The sequence below is a fragment of the Pseudopipra pipra genome, chromosome 13 (genome assembly GCF_036250125.1).
Source record: "Pseudopipra pipra isolate bDixPip1 chromosome 13, bDixPip1.hap1, whole genome shotgun sequence".
NCBI classification, from domain to species: domain Eukaryota; kingdom Metazoa; phylum Chordata; class Aves; order Passeriformes; family Pipridae; genus Pseudopipra; species Pseudopipra pipra.
The window spans coordinates 5,521,091-5,541,976 of NC_087561.1; the positions used below are offsets into that span (position 1 = coordinate 5,521,091).

Genomic DNA, 20,886 nt, shown 5'->3' on the forward strand with positions numbered 1-20,886 from the left:
CAAGATCCTGGAACTGTATTTTGCAAGAGGCTGGAAACCTTGTGGAAATTAGACTAAGTTTTTTATGAATTAAATATGAAAATGAATAATGTAGTCAGAGCAGGGGCCACACCACGGTTTTTCTTCCAATATCATATTCAGTGTATCTCATAATGTCTTGTCCGTCCTCCCCATTTTCAGTCGGCACCGTTGTACTGCAAATCCAACTGGTTTTTTTGGGTTGAAAATGCATAACTGAGTCATGCAAAATTTCATGTATAAAGTGAAGAACAGAGTTGAGGTCTAGAACACACGGATTTCACATGTGGAGGAAGATTGTATGGAACTTGTGGACCGACAATGACTAAATATTTTGCTACTGCTATCGGGTGATGAAATACTAAACTTTTTGTTTAACTGCCAGCATTAGTTTTCAGAGTTAGTCCATTAAAAATAAGACAGTCATTTGTACTTCCTGGAACAGTTGTTTGCAAACTCAGAAAGACAGAATTAATCATGGTGTCTTCAGCTCCTGATTGTGAGTTCGTGTTCGCCCAGTTTGAGAAATATTTTCTTTAAACTGAAATTATGCTGAAGAATAATTTTCCCCAGATTTGTTCTTTCATTCTTTGAGCAGTTTGGTGCTGGGCCAGTACCACAGGCATGAGCCCTGTTTTTTGTTTGGGGTGAGGTCAGTGCACACATTGCTGGGCCGGGTGCTGCTGGGAGTTGACAGCAGAGCCTGTGGCCACCACAGCTACTGAGGGTTTTTCTAGGTGTTTTCTGCAGAGAGCACTAGAAATAGTTGGAACTTTTCTCCCAAGCAGGGTCTGGGAATGGTCATATATTCTTTCTGAAGCCAAGAAGGACCTTTCACTCACTTCAATGCGGAGGACTCCACTTGACTACACAAAGAGGCAGCTTTATCTAAACTGATTTCAAATTTTTTGGAGGCAGGTGTCTACTATCATTCATAAATGGCTTAGGGAGACTTTGCAACTGCCTTTGTACTCCTATTTTGTGTCCCCAAGGTTGCCTTGGCATGCTGACAGCATTTGAGACAAAACATTGGAGGCATCAGTGGAAGAGATTGTGTGGCTGAGTTACTGTACCCAAGGACAGTTCTTCCCTGGTCCCCTCCAGCAGAACTCTTCTGCATGCCCAGCTTAGGATTTCTTAGCATAAAAATACACAGGTCTGCAACTGGAGCCTAATTTTGGACATGCACCAAAGTATCTCTGATGCAGTATACTTAAATTTATTTTTTGCTAGTGCAAGTAAGATCAGAATCAGTCTGAAGCAGGCTGGTGGGGCTTGCTGGAAGATTTTCAGATGAACACCCAAATCCTTCACTGTGAGTGGAATTACTTATGGATTGCTTAAGGAAGGAGCAGAACTTTTTTTACTAAAAATTTTAATCTGTCACTTTAAAAGACAGTGAATGTTTCCAATACATGCTCTAGGGTGTTTCACAACTGGCAGAGCTGATTTATTTTGGAGGCCTGTAACCCTGCAAGAATTCAAAAGTATTTTTTTGAAGCCTCTGATTTTAAGTTACAGGGTACAGCTGATAGAGATTTCCTTGACACAGTTTCTCTCTTTTCACTTCCAATATCTGAGTTTGAATATTGAGCATAGTGGTGCCCAGCTGCCAGCCACCTGATTATGTGGTGCTGCAAAATTGGTCCTCCTGGAGAAGGACATGGAATAGCTAAAGTATAAATAGAGAGAGGGTTGGTTTAGGGTTTTCTGTTGCAACTAGGACAGTTCCTTTTATCAAAGGAACCTACAAGCATGAAACATCTAACTTCTACATTTTGTACTAGAAGAGTTTCCAACTATCTTTGACTCATTTGAAAATCCAAGGATCAACAAAAGTCTTATTTTAGAACAAGATCCATTGCAGACTGCTTTTAGCCCTATGCCATTTTTACATCCATGTACTCATTCCTGCAAGCTGTGACTTCATGTGATCAGAATCCAGCCCATCACTCCCATCTGCCTTTCTGACACTGCAGGAAAAGCAGGGAGATATTTTTGTCTTTCCTGATAAATAAATATTTCCCTTGTTCATATGTGAATCCCCTGTGTAAACCTGGTGGTCCTATATACTGATAATTGCCACATTTCAGCATTCATAGGAAAATGAGTTTTCATAAGTGTCAAATTACCACTGGTAACAGTTTTAAGAAAATGTAATTTGATGCCAAATATCTATGCATATCAAAGCTTAATGACTAGTTAAGACAAACATCCCATGGTAACATCTGGGATATATCTATGCTTTAGCTATTTAACCAGTGTAGTCAGAAGTTTCCAGGCAGTGTCTATCTGGGCCTGAGAAAATTTTTCCAAGACTATTAGATACAGTTTGAGGTCTACAGACCTGAGATTAATGGCCATTTATAGCTTTTAAATTCTCTTAAACAAAAGAGCAGAAACTTTCACAGGCTCAGATATTACAAGAGCCACTCATGGATTATGAGGAGGATATTTTAACTTGATACTATAGAAATGATGTTAAATTATGAATAGCAGCCAGTGATATATTCTCACAAGACATGGTCAAAACAATCACTACTGAAGTTATGCAAAGAGTTAAATAAGGCTTTCTCCAGGCTGATGAAGCAAGTGGCTCTGGAACCTATTAATTCTTCTCCCGGAGAATCCTTCTGTGGTATTGGGGCATGGTTCCTGATGGGCTTTGGACTGGAACAAAAGACATGTTTAGATGCTGATGCTGGAGGCTGCTCTAACTTATGCTTGGGGACTGTCTAGCAATTAGGTTGGGATCAGGGGATTTCAAAAGTCACCTTTGCACCTCCTGTTTTGAGCTGTAGTGTGCTTTTTTATCTTGTATCACAGATCATACCAGGGGAAGGGACTGGAGCAGTAATTTACTGTATTACTTTTCCCTACACACCAATAAATAGAAAACATTTTGTATTTTTTCCAGATTTATTCTTTTGAAATAACTCCAGAATTTAGGATTGGTACAATATTTGTTTGGGAGGAAAAAAAACCTTAGCAGACTTTAGTTGTTATATATGTTTCTCTAAGAGATCCTTAATGGAACAAGATAATTCCACCTGTGCACCATCATTCAATATAAGGGTGAAGTTGTCAACAGATTGTGCAGGGAGATGAGCACTCTGGTTTCCTTCATAGTAAAGTAAGATATATGTGTGTTATTTCCTTACATGTCACCTGGAAGGTTTCCCCTGAGTATTGCCAAGTCATACAATTAACACTGCTGAATTCCCCACAGGACTCTGCACTTCTAATTTTCTACCCACACTAAGACAGTGATTTCAGCCCCAGCCCAGCTTCAGTATTGAGTAGTAGTCAGGTACAGGTAACTAGAAAACTTGTATGACAAAGGCTTTGTAAAGCAAGACAGAGGACTAGCTTAGAATACAGAATTATTTCTCCGTCTTTGCTTTAGTTTTCTTTTTTTAGGGGGTGGGGAAGTGGGAAAAACAACCTCTCAGGTCAAGGTTGAAGACTTTGTAGTGCAGAACAACAAAGCTTGACTGTGATAATCTACAGAGCACCTGCCCTGAGGATAAACAAACAGTTCACATTTTTGTGCTTTCAAGTACAGTATGAGCAAAATAGCATGAGCAAAAGATCCTTTTGAACCTTATAGAAAAGGGAAAATGGAAATCTTAAGAACAAACAAAATATTTTATATCTTGTGATGGATTTTGTAACAGAAGCTGCAGCATGCAAATTTAATTGATCAAAATCAACAATGTCATTAACTACGTGGTTGGATCCAAGACCAGAAGGTGTTTTCCCACTTTTTATCAGTTCATTCTTGAGCTTAATTTTGTCTTCCATACCCTGCACCTTGCTGATGGCAGAAGTCCACTGCTCACCTCATGAACCATGCCTGTGTTTAGTTCCTCACAGTCTTTATTTCACCCTGTTACAGATTCCAAATTCCAACCCATGACTTAGCTCCCCACTGGAATTTTTGGTCAGGCCATTCCTGTTGCTTCATTCTCTGATTCTGTGAGCAGTACAAACTGCATGTACAAACTGCAACTGAAATTTTTCCAATTGATTTATTTTTTTCCTAAGTTGACTGAACAGCTGTTATGATTCTCTCATATCCAGTTTCCCTTAAGCAGGGTGATTTTTCCAAAAAGTTTTCCTAGTTGCTATTCTTTAATAACCTTTCCATGTACTCCAGAACTTCCCAGCACCTCCTTTTCTTTATAGCCTGAATAGTCATATTTTTAGACTCTGCTATAAACCCTTCTCATAGCTAGTTGAATTTTCATAACTAACACACCACACACCCATCACATGCTCCATGCTGATCATCCCACTGACATACATGCAAGTTTTTTCCTCCCTCTTTTGGATTTCTGTTGTTCTAATATGGTGTTGCTGAGACTCCAGAAGTCTTGCATGATCTGTACTTTGTGCATAATGTACTCTCCAGCCTTTGTGAAAATGTTATTTGGGGTAATCCTTCGAGGAAAAAGTTCCCCTTTCAAGTACGGGACTTTGGTCTTCTAGCACAAACATTGAGCAAATGGGCTTCTCATAACTTTAATTTTACATCAGATGGTATTCTGGTTGATACAGAAATTAAAAATGACTGAGGAGGGAGAGCATTTACAGACTGCACAGGGAACCATTAACCAGGAGTATGTTAAGCATGGATGGTGAGCTGTGTGGTGTTCAAAGACAGACCAAGTGAAAGGGAACACAAGCCTCAGGAGTTCACATCAGGCTGAACAGCAACAACTGAGTCCAACAAACAGACACGCTTGGATTTCCTGAGGCCAGACTTTGTCCTGTTTAGGAGACTGGTTGACAGAGTCCCCTGGGAGGCAGTCCTGAAGGGAAAAGGAGTCCAGGAAGGCTGGACATACTTTAGGAAGGACATCTGCACAGGAGCAGGCTGTCCCCATGTATCAGAAGAGGAGTCAGTGAGGAAGAAGACCAGCCCAGCTGAACAGAGAGATTTGGCTGTAACTCAGGGAAAAAAGAAGAGTTTATGACCTTTGGAAGAAGGGGCAAGCAACTCAGTGGTAGACTTGGCAATGCTGGGTTAACTGTTGGACTTGGTGATCTTAGAGGTCCATCTGAAAAGATTCTATGATTCTAAGCTTGCTGGTGTCCTGAGAGTTGTTACTGACTACAGCCAGGCTCCATCTTGATCCCACCGGAAATCCCTAACAAAATTCCTATTTATTTCCATTGCTGAACAATCCTGGGAATAATAGAAATATCTATATGCAAGGAAAATGTGTATGTGTTTGTTATTCTCCTCTGGGTTCTATTTTCTGTAGAATCAAAGTCCCAGTTCCCATTTCATGATGAATCTAAGTCTTCAGTTCAGCTTCACTTCTGTTAGCACCACAGAGAAATCTCTGACAAGACAGATGTCTGCAGCCACCAGAAGCCTTAAATTGAACACCTAAAAATAGAAAGCTGCAGAATTTATAAATATTTTTGCAAATCAACCTTTTATAACTACCCTCCTTTTGTAGCAGTGGTAGTTAGCATTGAAATCCAAGTATATTTCAGCAAAAGAGAAAGCTGACCAAGCAGCCCAAGAAATTCTGCAGAGTTCTGCAAATTGCAGGAGGCCCAGGGAAGGAAATCACTGCATGCCAAATTTTCCCACTGATTTCTATTGTCTCTACTTATCGTATGTAACACTGGGAATTCATTGTGGAGCACTGTATCTTCCCCCAATTCTTACCTAGCTAATAGCCTGATTATGTTTTATGACTTTGTATTCTCATTCAACATAATTTACTCTTCAGTTAGAAAATAAGACTGTCCCCAGAGAAACAGCTAGCCCTTTGTTCTCTTTGTTCACAAATTAGTTTGGAGAAGGATCGACCGGTAGTGTAGAAAGCCTGTATTGGATCTGCTAAGATCTCTTCCTATTCAGATTTGCTTTCTGTGGCTGGAGGCTACTCTTGATAGTTATTTGGAATGAAATATTGTTCATCCCCTTAACAAAGAGATAGTTGGTTCCATTCAGTACTTCCATGAACCTCAGACAGTGTTTATATAGCACGTATTCAAAACACGCCAGCTATTTCTTACCATCGTATAGTTTCTCTGACCGTGGGCTGGGCTTCTCTTTTGTCAGAGGGCTTCTGTTTACCTGGCATCTTTTTTGGTTCTTTTGTATCTTTCTCTGTGCAATCATTTCCTAAACTGTCTGAGCAAATATGATTATGAAGAGGAAGAACTGCAGAATTCTCCTGAAATAAGTTCCTTCAGCTTTTCTTCCAAAGACTTGCTCCTCTCTCCCCCTATCTCACACCTGAGGTTGGATACTCCCTTCTCCATTTCCCTTACTCCAGCATGTGGATATTGCTGTGGAGCCCACCAGCAGGTCACTGTGGATGATTTCCATTTATATCTCATGTCTCAGTAAACCTCCTCCTGAGGACTTCTCTCTTGTGCATCCTCACAACCTGTTTCTTTCTGGTTTCACATTGCTACTGGATTGACCTGTACCAGATGAGAAAAAGTCAGGAGACTCTTTTAAACAGAAAGTTACTCAGCCTGACATCTTTGCTGTTGAGCATATCTCTCAGAGTTGATCTCTACTACCAAGACTTTGCCAGGGAAGTCAAACCAGTAAAGGCTTCTTGAGAAGGATTGAGTTCGGCATATAAAAACTGTCTGTATTGCTAACCAGGCTTCCCTAGTTACATAAGCCATCCTGCAGAAGATTCCTTTTGCTGCTGTAAATTGTGCCAGCCCAGGTGACTTCTTTTCTAAGCTATATTGGCAAAATGCTGCCTATGCAAGCATTGTAGGCTAAACAGATCCCTTATGGTGGATTTTTTGGACCAGGTGAATTCTTTCTATTGCCCTGCTGTGAATATCTATGAAAATCCAACTTGGGTCAAACCAAAGCCTTTGGTTTAGCTGCAGTAGTGGGAACATGGGAGGAGGAAGGCAAGAGGCCCCTCTATTGAACTTAAATCCTAGGCCCTGCAGCTAAAAAAGCCCCCAACAGATCTCAGTATGCCCAATTCAGCAAAGTAGCTCACACAGAGATATATAGAAAGAGAGAGAGAGAGAGAGATAAACTATCACCAGAGGATGTGAGCATTGACAGTATGTATCCTTCCTCTTCTGTGTGTTGAAGTCATCATGGACAGGACATACTGGGCATTTTCTTATGCTTCTGCAGCCCTTTGAAAATGCTGGGCCAGATGCACAACTCCTTTAGATTAATGCCAGTGCATCTCTTTACACCAGCTGACAGCCTTGCCCACAGTTCACTAAATGCTATTTATTATTTTATTTTGTTTGCTAGAGTGACAATGGAAATGACATTGATACACAGGTCAATTTAATCCTGCTGACATAGCCTCGAGGAGTTTTTTGTTTATTTTTTATTTTTGCCCTTTCCCAAGAGAATCTCCCTTACAATTTTATATTTGGCAAGGTTTATTAAATAAGATCAGCATATTAGCAGTCTCGTAAGCTTGTTATTTTATGTATCTCTTTATTTCTTTAGCTTTATTAATCGTTATGGTACTTGAAGTTGCTAGCATGAAAAATGCACTGTAAGAATAAATAACCATTATTATCAAAGTGCTTTCATAAAATGATCTGTAGGATTAAATCCTTATTAGAGCAGCATTATTGGTCATGATTATCATTATTATTACATATTAATTAGTAGTACCAAGATAGTGCAGCTTTCAGAGTGATCTTTACCAAAGTCAGTTAAATATGAAGGTTTCAAATTTCAATAGATTTAGTGGTTTAGGACATGGTAGTGGGATTATAGTTAATATTATTTATTCAGTTCAGTACTTGAAAAGAGCTGATGATGTGCTCAATGCTTGCGCAGCAGAATTTGCTGCCTGAAACACATGCTCTAAGAAAGGGAAAGGAAATAGTTGCACTAGAGTAGGGCTTTTTTTCTGAATTCTGAAATCCAGGAGTTCAGTGTTGTTTATGGCTCTGCCACTTCCTGCATGTATTTAATTTTGTGCTTTGTCATTTATTTAATATTTCTCTGACTCAGTGTATTGATGTGCATAAAGTATGTTCCACTAATTAATCTGTGTAAAGCATTTTGAATTATAGCTACTGTGTAAGAATGGAGCAATTTTTCCCATACCTGAAGAGAAGCTGTAGTTGACACAGATTGCCATGTTATGTGTGTACTTTTCATAGATGTGGTGCCTGTTTGGTTAATGTAACTGTGAGGTGACATGATGGGCAGATTGTGTACAGCACACTTCTCTCTTTTTCTTTTATCTGAAATGATACTATTACTCCTTCCCTTTGATGCAGTAACCTAGTCAAGCTTCAAGAGACATAGGATAAGAAAAGACTGACAAATAAAATATTATTATGGCAGGTGTCACGAGATGGTACTGTTATATAAAGTCTTCCAAGTTCTTTTTTTTTCCCACCTTATTATGTGAGCAAACGTTCAGGCTTGGGAAGACACACTGTGTTCGTAAATTTTCTTTTGCAAGGTCCTGGATAGAGAAAGTCAAATAAATAATTTGTTTTGTTGCCTCAGCCTCTGGATGGAGTTGTTCTGGAGACAGTTACTCTCCAATAGACAGGCATTAGTACTTGGCTAAATGCCTGAACAAAGCCATTGCCCTGCTGTTGCCATCTCTCTTCCAGGTCTAATTTTGCTTGTTGCCTTCCCTCTTTATGCCATGCCTCATATGTAGCATCCCAGGATTTTCAGAGGAAAAACTCTGTGAGATACAGAAATCCAACTTAGGCACAGACTCTGCCTGCAAAGCAGGACCAGGTGAGGAACTTAAAAATGACAGTCCCAGAAGACAGCATATTGAAGGGGAGCTGGTGAGTGAGGCAGGAGGATATGCCTCAGAGAAGGACAGCCTTTCACTCTGGCCTCTGAGTGCATAGGTGTCCCCTGCTACTCTGAAATTGGTCCTAAATATCGATATGCAAAAAGAGCTGACCCTTTCCTACAAAAACAGAGTGAGGGAGAGACCATTTCTTTTTTCGTCTGTTAATTGGGCCTCTTCTAGGAAATCGGAAGCTAAATGTCCCTCTGCCAAATCTGGCATATAGAGCTAAATTTAGGTCTCTTATGCCTCAGAAGGGGCTCTGCCCATCAGGCTTTTTGAGTGCTGTGGGCTCTCTCAGCCTCTTCCACTGGCACTGCTCCAGTTTTACACAGTGAAACACCGGCAGTTGAAAGAATTGCTTGATGAGATGTCCTAACTTTGTAACCTGCCATGTGAGTGATGTAACCTTGTTTTACAGGATCTTCCTGTCATAACCTTTCTGAATTGAGAAGAGCCAGACGCTCTGAAGAGATGAAAGAGATCTGGGTTGAGGTCCCCATCCAGGTGAGGCAGAGTGGGGTTTAAAATGCAGATCACCCAAGTCACAGGCACATCCCCTATCTCCTAGAACATGGGGTTTAGTACATGTTTTAAAGATATCTACTAAACTGGTCCCTGCTGGTTAGTAAATGGTCTCCTGTGCTGAGTAACCTGGTCTAGATTCTTGCCATTAGTGTGCCACGGGGGGCTTAACATATTATGGACATAATGGCTCTTCCTTTAAAAGCACCAAACCCTTCTTGCACTCAGTGTCATTTTGGGGTATGCAAGGAATGCACGAGCAGGCTGCTGAGAGCAGCAGCTAGTCATTTGAGCAGTCTGAACTTTTTGCTTGGCTGCCCTATTTAAAATGGGTACCAGTGGAGCAATAGATTGGCATCTGATGTTAGTTAGAAAAAAAACCCTACACACTTAAGTGAAACAGTAGCAAAGTGATTTTTTTGTAAATCTCTGGAATTAATAACTACAGCTATTTGAGAAGAGAAACAGTATCATTCATACTGAAAAATATTCTCTTCCCTCCCACAGGGGAAGCCTGTGTAGGTGTGGAGCTGTAGTCTGGGAAATTAAAAAATGCAAATTAAAAAATGCAAATGTAAGAGAGAAGCATTGCTTGCTGCAGTGCTCTAAGGGTTTTCTTGAATAGCAGCAAATTAAAGAAATGCTATGTAATCAAAGTTTATATCAAGCCTATGAAAGAAAAGCAGCATTATTTCTAAATATAGTGATAGGAGTCTCTGCTCCTGATCCTTTACATTGTGTACATATTACCAGTAAATTACAAAGATACTGTATTATGTGTTTCAACAAGTCCTTGAAGAAAATGCACATTACCCTTTTATGTGCCACTTTATTCTGTTGTATTAAAACATGATGATTAGGAAGGAAAAGGTAGTTGGGCTACTTGTTTTTTCAGCTGGGTTCATTCAGGTTTTTTCACTCCATTTCCCTTTGCTGTCAGTACCAACAAGGGCTTCCCAACCGCAGCTCTTCGCTGCCGATGGTAATACAGGTCAATCACATAAGTGGCATTGATTGTGTGGAAGTTTAGATAGTAGATCTGTTCTGCCTTCTACATCCTCTCTCAATTTATCCCTGCATAACCCTGTCCTCCTGCTTTTCTCAGTTCGACATCAACTTCATTTGTGGTCTGTTTGCAACATTTCCCACAAAAGGCCAACACAGCCCATCTAGGGAAAATAAATGCACATGCAAATACTATTTGTTCACTGTTTCAAGGTAAGCACAGTGCAGTGAGGAGGAATCCAAACCACATGGCTACTTAGGAACTTCCCAGCATAAGGGTAGATAAGGGCAATATCCAAATGGATTAACAGCACCGAGAGTGGGCAACGTGGCTGAGGAAGAGAGAATCAGGCAAATGGTGCATCCTAGCAACACCCAGGTAACCTGTGGTCTCCAAGGCAATATGTAACTGGTTTTGAGAGGGATGAGATCGTTGCCAACTAAAATGAAAAATAAGCTGTGATGGAAACTCATATTTATTTGACTGGTAATTACAATCACTTCCACCAGCAGAACTCGGGCACGACCAGAGGTGCAGCCATGAACCACATAGCTGGGAGTCTCACCAAAGGTAAGGAAATTAGGTTTTGATTCTTCTGTTTTAAAGAACTTGTATTCCTTTGTGATGTGATGACTTCACAAGTTTCGCTATTTTTTTGTGATTCTTGGTAATTCCTCTCTGGCAGAAAACTCACTGGGACCAGAGGTTTGTCCATGACTATCTCTGGGCCCCCACAGAGACTGGGTGGGAAGTAAAATAGAAACAGAAGTTTCGTGGAGTCTTCTTTCCTCAAATGTTGCAGGGGCAACTTGCAACCACAGCAAGGTGCAGAGCCTGGAAGTTGTGGAAAGTAGAGCAGATTTGTGTAAAAGCAAAACAGGCCTTACACAAATGCTTGTGGCCAGAGAATTCAGATTCTCTGGACTGAAAATATGCCTGCAGCCTGAGCTGCACACAGAATGCAGCTCTGTGGATCTGGCAGATTGAGCAAATGAAGACTTCAGCAGAATCTCTAGGTACTTGAAAAAACTAGGCCAAGCACACCCAGGTAGATAGCCACTGAATAAAATATTTTTTAGATCCTGATTTTAATTAAAATAAGGCATAACTACCCCATTGTGACACTGCTACAGTTTACAAGTCTTTCTTCATTTATTTAATCAATCAAAGTAGATAAATCAGCAAATAGTGCTTGCAAAGTCTCCTAGATTAAAAGATGAAACTCAGATAACCTCTACCAAATATGTTAATAAAACCAGAATTAGCAAAATCCTCCAAATAACTCTATGGATGAAAAATACTAAAGGGATTTGAAAACAGCTCTTAACAACAGTTGTAAATAGCATATTTTTTCAATTAATACTGTAATATAGGATATGCTGCCTACTGTTCTTTCTCGTTAGGTGTGGATATTTGAATAAAATTAGGCCTGGGTTGAGATATCCTGCAGTAGAAAAAAATGTGGCATTTTCAGCAGCTGTTATCACCATGGTGTGGTGAGGTGAGCAAAGATTCCTCCAGGGCATCTTCTTGAGCTACTTCATATATTTCAATGACTTTTCCTTTCTCTTGGGCTGTCAGAGGGAAGAAAAACAGAACTGCATTGGGGGTGCAAAACACTCCCTGGTAGGACTATGAAAGTCACTTATGATGTGACCTTCACTACCTCAGTGGTGAAAAGATTAACTTCTCCAACCCCAAATGATTACTTCAAAGGAGTCACCATCACTGTTTCTTTACTCACATATTGTATCTTAACAGGCTTTTGTAACTAGTCTAGCTCTGATTCCAAAGTGACAGTTTATTAGAAAAGAACTTAAGTGTTTCCATGATTAGCATTCTAAATACTTCATGGTACGACATATGAAAGGTAGGTCTACCTCTCCTTTGACATTTTAATCCTAAATTGAGGTGGCCACTTAGATTTTACAGTCATCAGTGTGTCTCTGTGGTGTGCATTTAGCAGCTTTGAAACTCTTCCAAATTGTCTGGCTTTAGCTGCTGAGAAGAATCCATTACTCTCAAATTCAAATACCATCATAAAATCTGCTGTAATACCAGGGGTCCTCAAAAGGTCTTTGTCCAATTCACCTAACATTATCAAAGTGCTTGTAACTGGACATTTATGTTACATTCCTAACTTAGTCTATTTTTAATGTAATGGGCATTGGGAAAAGATGGTGAATTTCTCAAGGTCTTACAAGAATCTAATATATCTTTTCTATTGGGTCTTCTGTTATTTACTCTCATCCCTTGCTCCTGACAGCTAGAGTCAAATTCTGCTAAGAGTGGTTACTGGTTTTATGGGTGTATTAGGTGTTCTGCAGCCTTTAAAACAGCCAAAGAAGTTACCGAAGTCATTATCATTTCTATGGCAAAACAAGTCGAGGTGTCAGGCTTGTCATTTTCAAACAAACTAAATCATACCTTCCTGCCCTGACATCACTGGAATTACCCATCTGTTTCCTGTATTTTAGTGCCTTGTTGATTTGAGGAGTGCCTCACTCACGTTTCTAACTAAAAGTGATGTGCTGAAGCACATCAGCAGGCATTGAAGCAAGCTTGCAGCACCTATTCAGTGAAAGGATTGAAGGACTTTTGCCTCTAAAGCTATTAATCTTGTAACTTCCAAGCAGAGAAATCAATGACGTTTTGGAAAGTCAGATTGTTCATAAAGGAACTGTGGGTGGTGTCAGTGAAGAAAAAAACATAGTTACTGGAAAATACAGACAAATGTTTGTATTTATTTGATATTGGGTGGTGTGTATGAGAAATGTAGCAAATACCTGTAGCAAGAAACAAACAAGAAAATTTTTGTAAAAGCCTTGTTGACAGAGGAGAGGGGAAAACAGATCTAAAACCAGAAGAAGCAGGGCTGTAAGAAGTAATAATCAAATGCACATAGTAACTAGAGCTGGAGTACAGTGTGTAACCTTTTCCTTCAAATGTGGATTGAAATCTTTCCAAATATCAATTAATCCCTAATCTACCATGCATTTCCTAGTTGCTTCCTGTGCATTATTAATGGACTGGTCACCCTGAGATGAAGGTAGGAAGTAAAAGCAATTAAATTCCTCTCCCACCCCTGCAGATACAATTGACCTAGAGGATTCAGCTACAAGTGAAAATGAAAAAGCTCCAAAAAAGAATAAACATGTCCTTCTTGCCTGAGCCAAACCATGTAGTTTAAAAAGCCACATGCAAAAGCAACAGCAAGCTCTCTTTATATAAAACATCAAATTCTAAGATTCAGGGCTAATCAAGGAAAAAAGCAAGTGCCCAGTCTCTGCTGATTTTTGCTGGTGTTGTTCTGTAACTGAATGAATACTTTGAGCCAGAACTCCAGACACTGATTCTTTTTTCAGTGTAGAAAAGAAAACCCCATCTGTCTCCTGAGAGGTATTGATCCCATTTGAATTTGAAGAAACAATTTTAATTTCATGTTTTTGTGGAGGGTGATGGCCACAGAATTCAGGAAGGTTTCTGACTGTATAATATGGTTAAATCTGGCCTGAGAGGGATACAGTCATCCTAGCCTGCAATTATCATACAGATCAGTCAGCAAGGATAACAAGGAGAGCTCTGTGGCTGTTGTTTGCACTGTAACGTTAAAGACTCGTGTTTGATTCCACAGTGTTGTAATGCCGAGGTCAAAGTCTATCCCTTTTGCCCTGTTTTCAGCATCATTGGAGATAAATACCAGGCTAAAATAGGCATATTCCCAAATCACCCCGATTGTCCATCTATTTAGAAAAAGTCTCCTACCTTAACAAAGATTATGTTACCAAACTCAGGGTGTATAAAGAACTAACTGGGAAGAGAAGAAGGAGGAAAATGCTGACAGTGCCTACACAGGGAAGAAAGAGGAAGGAGTGTCATATGGTTTTGTTCATGCAGAGGGTCCTTTCTGAATGTATGTGAGTGAGGTCCTTGGTTATACCCATCTTGTATGTGACTGGAAGTATTTTCTCAGAGTTTTTTTCTCTGTATTTCTTTCTTGGGAAAGAGAAGTGAGGGAAGGAAGAAGGAATTATTAAAAATGTGAGCTAGACCTCCTTTTGAGCTCGAGACATTTGGGCTTTCTTATGATAAGAAATCTCAGAGGGGTGGCAAGAGGAATGCAAACAGTTAGAAACAGAACCAGTGGCCCTGTAGACAAATGGATCATAGGTTTTCTTGAACCCTTATTTTGCTGGTGACAATAAAGGTTTTGGCAGCAATATATGGTTCTCTGAATCTGTGCTGATCTCAGGTGAGTCCAGTGCACAGGCAGTGCTGGCTCTTCTGAGTGACTCTTTGGTTTGGTTTAGAAATGAGCACCTGGGTTTGCACAGGAGCCCAAGGTGTGCAAGAAAAGGAATGACTCAAATGTGATCGCTGTGGGAGGGATAAGTCTAGAAACTTCACACTTAGGAACAGCAAGGCTTCAGGGTCATGGGACTGATGTGGAAATTGTCACAGGAGGGAAGAGGAAACTGAAGTCCAAAGGAAAATCACAGAGGAGAAGAGCTGGGGGTAAAGTGAAGGAATAAAGTTCTGGGAAAGCAGCCATCCTAGGGCTTTGTTGAGCTACTGGCTTTCCACATGGTCATATTTATTTCCTCTGTAACATTGCATGTATTTTTTCAGAATAATTTATGATTAAAAGGGCAAGTTTTTTTGAACATATTAGTTTTTTGCATAAAGCCATCAACTACTTCAAAGGACTTATCTCTTTGGGGATAGTCAGTAGATGTTGCCATTAAGATACACAGCAAGTGAATCAAATTTGGCTCTCCTTGCCATGCGATCCTGTTGCAGTCAGGAGAATTCCAGCAATAGAAACCAGGGCTAACTCCTGCTAAAAGGGTGAGTTGGGCTCACAGTGGGGCACAGATGAGGATGACTGGAATGGAAACTAGGAGGTGTTCCTTTTGCATTGTAATGAAGAATGGCTTTAGAAACAGGGAGTCAGAAAGATGGGCTAGTATTAGCTAAGACTGAAGTGACCATAAAACCACAGGCAGGATGCACATTGGTATTGTCATAAAATACTCAAACAAAATGATATCAAGTATTAAAAACTGTGCTTACATGCCAGCAAGACTAAAGCAAGAACTGAGTAAAGTGACAGAACATGAGCTTTGGTTGATTCTGTGCCTTTTAATGAGACCATTGTGCCCATTCTTCATAACAATATAAATTAAGGAGAGACTGTCCACTTTGATTTTGAATTTCCATGTTTGTCAAACTGAGTTTCTAAAGTGATTTTTTGCCTCTTTTTCTTTTCAATAGACAAAAAATGTGGAGATCATATTATATTCTGATCACTTGTCAAAATTCCTTTTTTAAAATCAAAGCTGCTTAATGTTCAAGAACCCTTTTTATGCATATAAATCACTATGTTTTACTCTTCTATGATTTAAAACTGATTTTATTAATATTAGCAAAAATGTCCTTGCAGACAGACTGAACTCTTGTGCCTTAACTCAAATCACAGCTAATTATGGCTCAGCTGTAAAGTTATAAACCCTTGAAAAACAAGGTTTATAAGAGAAGTATTGACACAGTCTTAACTATAGCCATGTGAATGGAGCTACTGTAATATTGTTTGGAAATACTGTTCTAAAAGGGAATCTTTTATGAAAAGAGATGCCAGCTGTTCACTTTGGAAACATTTATTTCATTGGCCTGTGATAAAATTGGCTGTGGAAGATATTATTCTGAAACACAGCAAGTTCTTAATTTCATTACGACCTGAAGTCACTGAGGAAGACACGATGCCTAAGAGCTGAGAAAAGAGATTGTCACTGTGTTTTTTGCTTATATTGCTTCTCAACAAATATACACATTTTCTTAGAATAATTCATGCTGGGCAGGCCCTCAGCTGGTCACCAAGTATCTCCTGCTCAGAGCAGGAGAAAATAAAGATACACCATTTTTATTTCATTTTTGGAACAAAGATTTTATTTTTATTAATGAAACCAAACAAACAAACAAAAAGAAGGCTTAAGAAGGCTTGCTTTTAGAATATATTTTTTGGCTTTGGCAATACTTTGCCAGAAAAGAGCCACTTGCTTTGCTTTGAGGAGCAAAAGCCTTACAAGCATGGCTAGAACCACCTGCCAACTCCAGCCATGCTACACACAGTCCAGAATCACATAGGAATAGGTAGATAATTGGCTTTAACCACAAGAACCCGGAATTTAAAGAGATAGAAGAGAGAGGAGTGTGTCCTGTTGGCTGACTCATGACGATCTGCCATGTGGATTCTGAGTCAAAAAGGTTGCTGTGTCTGGGAGTGAGATCCAGCATCCAAGAGTGCTGGCAGGGGAGATGCAACAGCTGAAAATGCTGCTCCAGTGATATTTTTCTGAAGAGAACCTAACAGGAAATAGCTGTCTACCCTCAATAATAAGATCTGGCACGAGTCTCTTGTACATCACATGGAGTTGTTCACCTCACAAAATCCCCTTGTCTCAAAAGTAACGGGGAGGTATGGAGTGGTGTAACTCTATATGTGCCCAGGTACACCTGGGTATGAAGTCCTGAAACATATCCTATATTATCCTATATTATATCTTATATCCTATCATCTTTTAATGGTGCAAAACTCCCAGAAATGCAGGGGAAGAAAGAACTGTTTACCTGAGTTATTCTTCTGTAATGTACATGCAGTGCTAAGACACATCCATGTGTGTTCATTCCTTATTGTTAAATCTTCTTGTCCTTGAACAGTGATGATGAACTTCTTGTACTGGCCAGTGTCTTGCTGCTATTATTGACTGCAGTCTCTATCCTCTGCTATGTCATTGAACTTCCATCACCATTGGCTTCATTAGCAATTATTGTTTTGGTGAAAAAAAAATCCTATACCACATATTATGGGATGACCTGAGACCATTATGGAACTGAACGTTCCCATAAGGATAATCTAGCCACAATATATCAAAGTGCTGAGAAAATATCCTTTGTCTCAGGTCATGTAACCAATGTGGCTGTTAAATGTTTTAAAAGCAGTTATATAACTGGCATTTAAAATGTTTTATTGAAAACCCTTAATGCTACTGTAACTAAAATGACCTTTAGTGGAGTAACACACATCACATCTTAAAATGGGATTTGATTAAAAATATCAAATGTTATAATGTGCTCATGGCTGTACGTGCACCATCCTGTCATACCAACCACAGAGGCAGATGCACTCACTTTGGCTTTTCAATGTTATTTTCAGCTTAAATTTACAACCTAGTTACTTTACAAGGAATGATTGTTATGAGCTTTTAAACATTCCTTGCAATATTTGACATATGAGCACTTTATTATTGGTATTTTTTTATGAACAGGTGGTATCTTTTAAGGCAGATGTTCCTAAACAGAGAGCATTTGATCTAGGGAGAGTTGGCTGATCAGAGGATTTTCACTGGCTTCTCTTCTCTTCCCATGCTATGATTAGATCTTTCTGAGAAACAAAAAATGCATCCATTAATCTGTACTGTCGTACAAGAAACCACAGAATTGCGAGAAAGCAGAAAGGTGATTTTACATGCTAATGCAAAACAAGACAGCTGTGAATTATTTTTTTTTCTCTTAAGAGATTGCCCTTACTAGAAGCAATTTTAAGAGCCCCACAGAGAAACGTAGATGTAAAAAAAAAAAAAATATTAAATGTCATGTTACAAGTCATATACTGCTGATGTTTGGAGTTCTGAAACACAAAATTATCTGAACAGTGAGTGGAAATGTTTTTGAACTCAGGATAACAAAGCTAGAAGTAGAACACAAGTGGAAAAAAAAAATCCTTGAATAACAATTGAAATGAGAGATTCTTTAAAAAAATGGAGAAATGCCCTCTCTGAGACTACCTGGCCCACTAAGAAACATAATCCTTTTTTCACTTTCAAGTATTCTGAAGAAGGGTAGGTGGAAAAAAAACTTACTCCAATATATGAGAGCAAAAGATCTTTTTATCTTTCTGCTTAATTTCCTTATAGCTTTTTTTCCCCATAACCTCATGAGCACTGGTCATTCCAAACAGATTATCCTCATTATTTTACAGCTAGGAAGTTCAGTCATAAAGGAGTAAAGCAGGGTGTCCAAGATCACTGAGAAGGCCCAGGATAGGTAGAATCAGGAGCTGAACAGAGTCCTTAACACATGCTTCCATCACATAAATATTCTCCCTACCCCAAATTCCACTCCCAGTGCATATGCAAATATCTCACCCATATTGAACTGATATGTGCAGGATGGGCAAGACTTCTGTTGTGTATGAGATTGTCTGGAGCAGGATTCTGCAGCCCAGCAGATGAATTTGTTACTGAAGTGTTTTTAAGTAAACTGAACAAATGCATGGCCAAAATAGACATACAGCTTTGAAAAAAAAATCCATCCAGAAACACTGGGGGAAAGTTTTTCAGTGTCAGGGAGAGAATGAAGTTTTATATGAATAAAATGGACTTGATAACCTCCCCATGTCTGCTCACACTTTCAGAAAGTCACCTCTGCCCCCACAAACTTACAAGATACAGCCACCACCTTGGTGCAATTCTACTAATTGAACATTCAAGGCAATAATTTAGCAACAGCTGTGGCAAATGAGGGAGGGTCCTGCAGGGAGGCAAAGCTTTTTAGGCTTCGTGGGTGCTGCTGGGAAAGAGGCTGCAAGTCTGCAATGGTGAGAGAAAGGCTGAAAAAGAGGAATCACTTGGGGGCTGGAAGCAATTCAGAGTCCTGGAGAAGCCTGGAACCACAATGAGGAAGGATGGGAGCATGAGGTGAGTAGGAAACCTCAGCAAAACAAATGTTATACTAAAAATTGTTTGAGAAGTGATGCTTCGGGTACCAAATTTATTTCTCTGTGGCTGGCATTTGACTGTGAAAACCGTAGAGGTTGGCTGGATGGGACAAAGTTGGTGCTGTTATTGCCAGAGCTGCTGTATGTAAAAGGGGACTGATCTCTGGAGCCACGGGTGTGCCTTAGGAAAATGTTTCTGAGTTGCTGAAAGTTAAGAATCCTGTTAAATACATTTAAACAAAAGCATAGAGAAACCTCTAATATTGGTAGCAATTGCACAAAAACTCTGGAAGTTGAAACCAACCAAGTGCTGCAAAGAGGGAAGTTTGAGGGAGGTTGAAAATAACTCTAGTTGTGAAGATCATACTGAACAGTCAGATCAGCATTTGTGCTCAGTCAGACCAGGACTTGTCTGCCAGAGAGTTTGATTTTTGCAAAGGGAGAACAATGGAGTCATGCATGCAAAAAATGATGCTTTGTGGAGGGGAATGTTTCTTGACCAAAAGGAAAAGACAGACTTCAGGAGCATGGGCCAAACTAATGCTTAAAATTTATAAATGTGAGCAAGAAAAATAGGAAGAAATAGAGAAATGGAATAAGCAGAAATTATATCCCTCAGTAAAGAGCTCCAAAGTCACTGGATAAAATAGCAGGCATAATGGTGGTGGCAGCTCCTGTAATCTGTTGGGCCATGGTGGAGATAGCAGTGAGTTTGTAGTATGTTACTCATTTTGGTACCTTTGCAATAATAACTGAATAGTAACAACAAAACTGTTCTAAGAAATGTCGCTGTGGAGCTGGGAAACCAGAAGGTTTCCTGTGGAATTCCTTCTAAAAGGGAATAACTCAGAGAACAGTGAATCCCAGTAAATGTTTTTACACTAAACCTCACTCGCTGATGAGCAGTTCAGTCCCCCTTCAATATAGGGCCCGGGAGTGGAGCTGGCAATTAATCTCCAATTGCTTGGGTGGGAGCAGTTCACAGCTGAAGGGGCTCTGTGGATTATAAATCTGGCAAGCAAAATGGGAACTCAGAGGACTGGTAATGAGGGAAGTGCCAATAGATAAAGCTATAATCATCAGAACTGTAGGGCAGATAGTTGACACCTATATGGCAATTTTCAATTCAGTAACTAAAGCTAACGGAGTTGCCTAACAACACCACTGAGCTGCGATTACAACTGGCAGCATTATGTAACTGTGACAACCAGACGAAGCAGAAAAAAAAAACCTGAGAGAAATGCATATATATTTCCAGTCTTAGTTACTGAAGGAGTCTGGGGGATGGAGCCCCATATTTGAAAGCTGCAGAGAGAACATACTCCAATCCATTTCGGATACTCCTCCTCAGCACCCCAGGGATCTACACACACATAAAGAAAAGGATTAGACAAAGGCACTTTTTTTTTTTCCCTGCCATGAAAGTGGCACCAGAACCATATTTTTTTCCATTCATTGAATAATGCAATCCAAGTACACTTAAAGAACCTGGAGGCATGGCTAGCATCAGCTCTAGCCACCAGTATGGAATTTTGCACTGCAATGTTCACATGCTCAAATTTACCATAGCAACCTCCACATCACATTTAATACACAGAGACATCCCTTCTCTTGCCTGTTTAAAGAGCCCTTGTTAAGTGGTTTTGCTGTATTTTAGATGCCAAGATGTCGGTAAGATTGATGGAAGGGTGCACAATCAAACTTGCAAGGAGAGCCTAGCATCTAGCTCATTATGTAAGAGAATTAGCAAGGCAGTTCTT

The 20,886-nt window shown here is 39.7% G+C and overlaps 1 protein-coding gene across 4 annotated transcripts in view; it reads left to right on the forward strand.

The window, feature by feature from the left end:
* Positions 1-20,886, forward strand: part of MAMLD1 (mastermind like domain containing 1) — a 256,661-nt gene that overhangs the window by 117,793 nt on the left and 117,982 nt on the right. The window contains exons 4-5 of one of the 4 annotated variants that reach the window (XM_064669754.1): positions 9,241-9,326; positions 10,860-10,920. The exons of 1 other annotated variant lie outside the window; for it this stretch is intronic. The gene's annotated coding sequence lies outside the window, so the exon portion shown is untranslated. The remainder of the gene's footprint in view (positions 1-9,240; positions 9,327-10,859; positions 10,921-20,886) is intronic. 2 more of the 4 variants (XM_064669753.1, XM_064669755.1) reach the window with 2 other exon arrangements.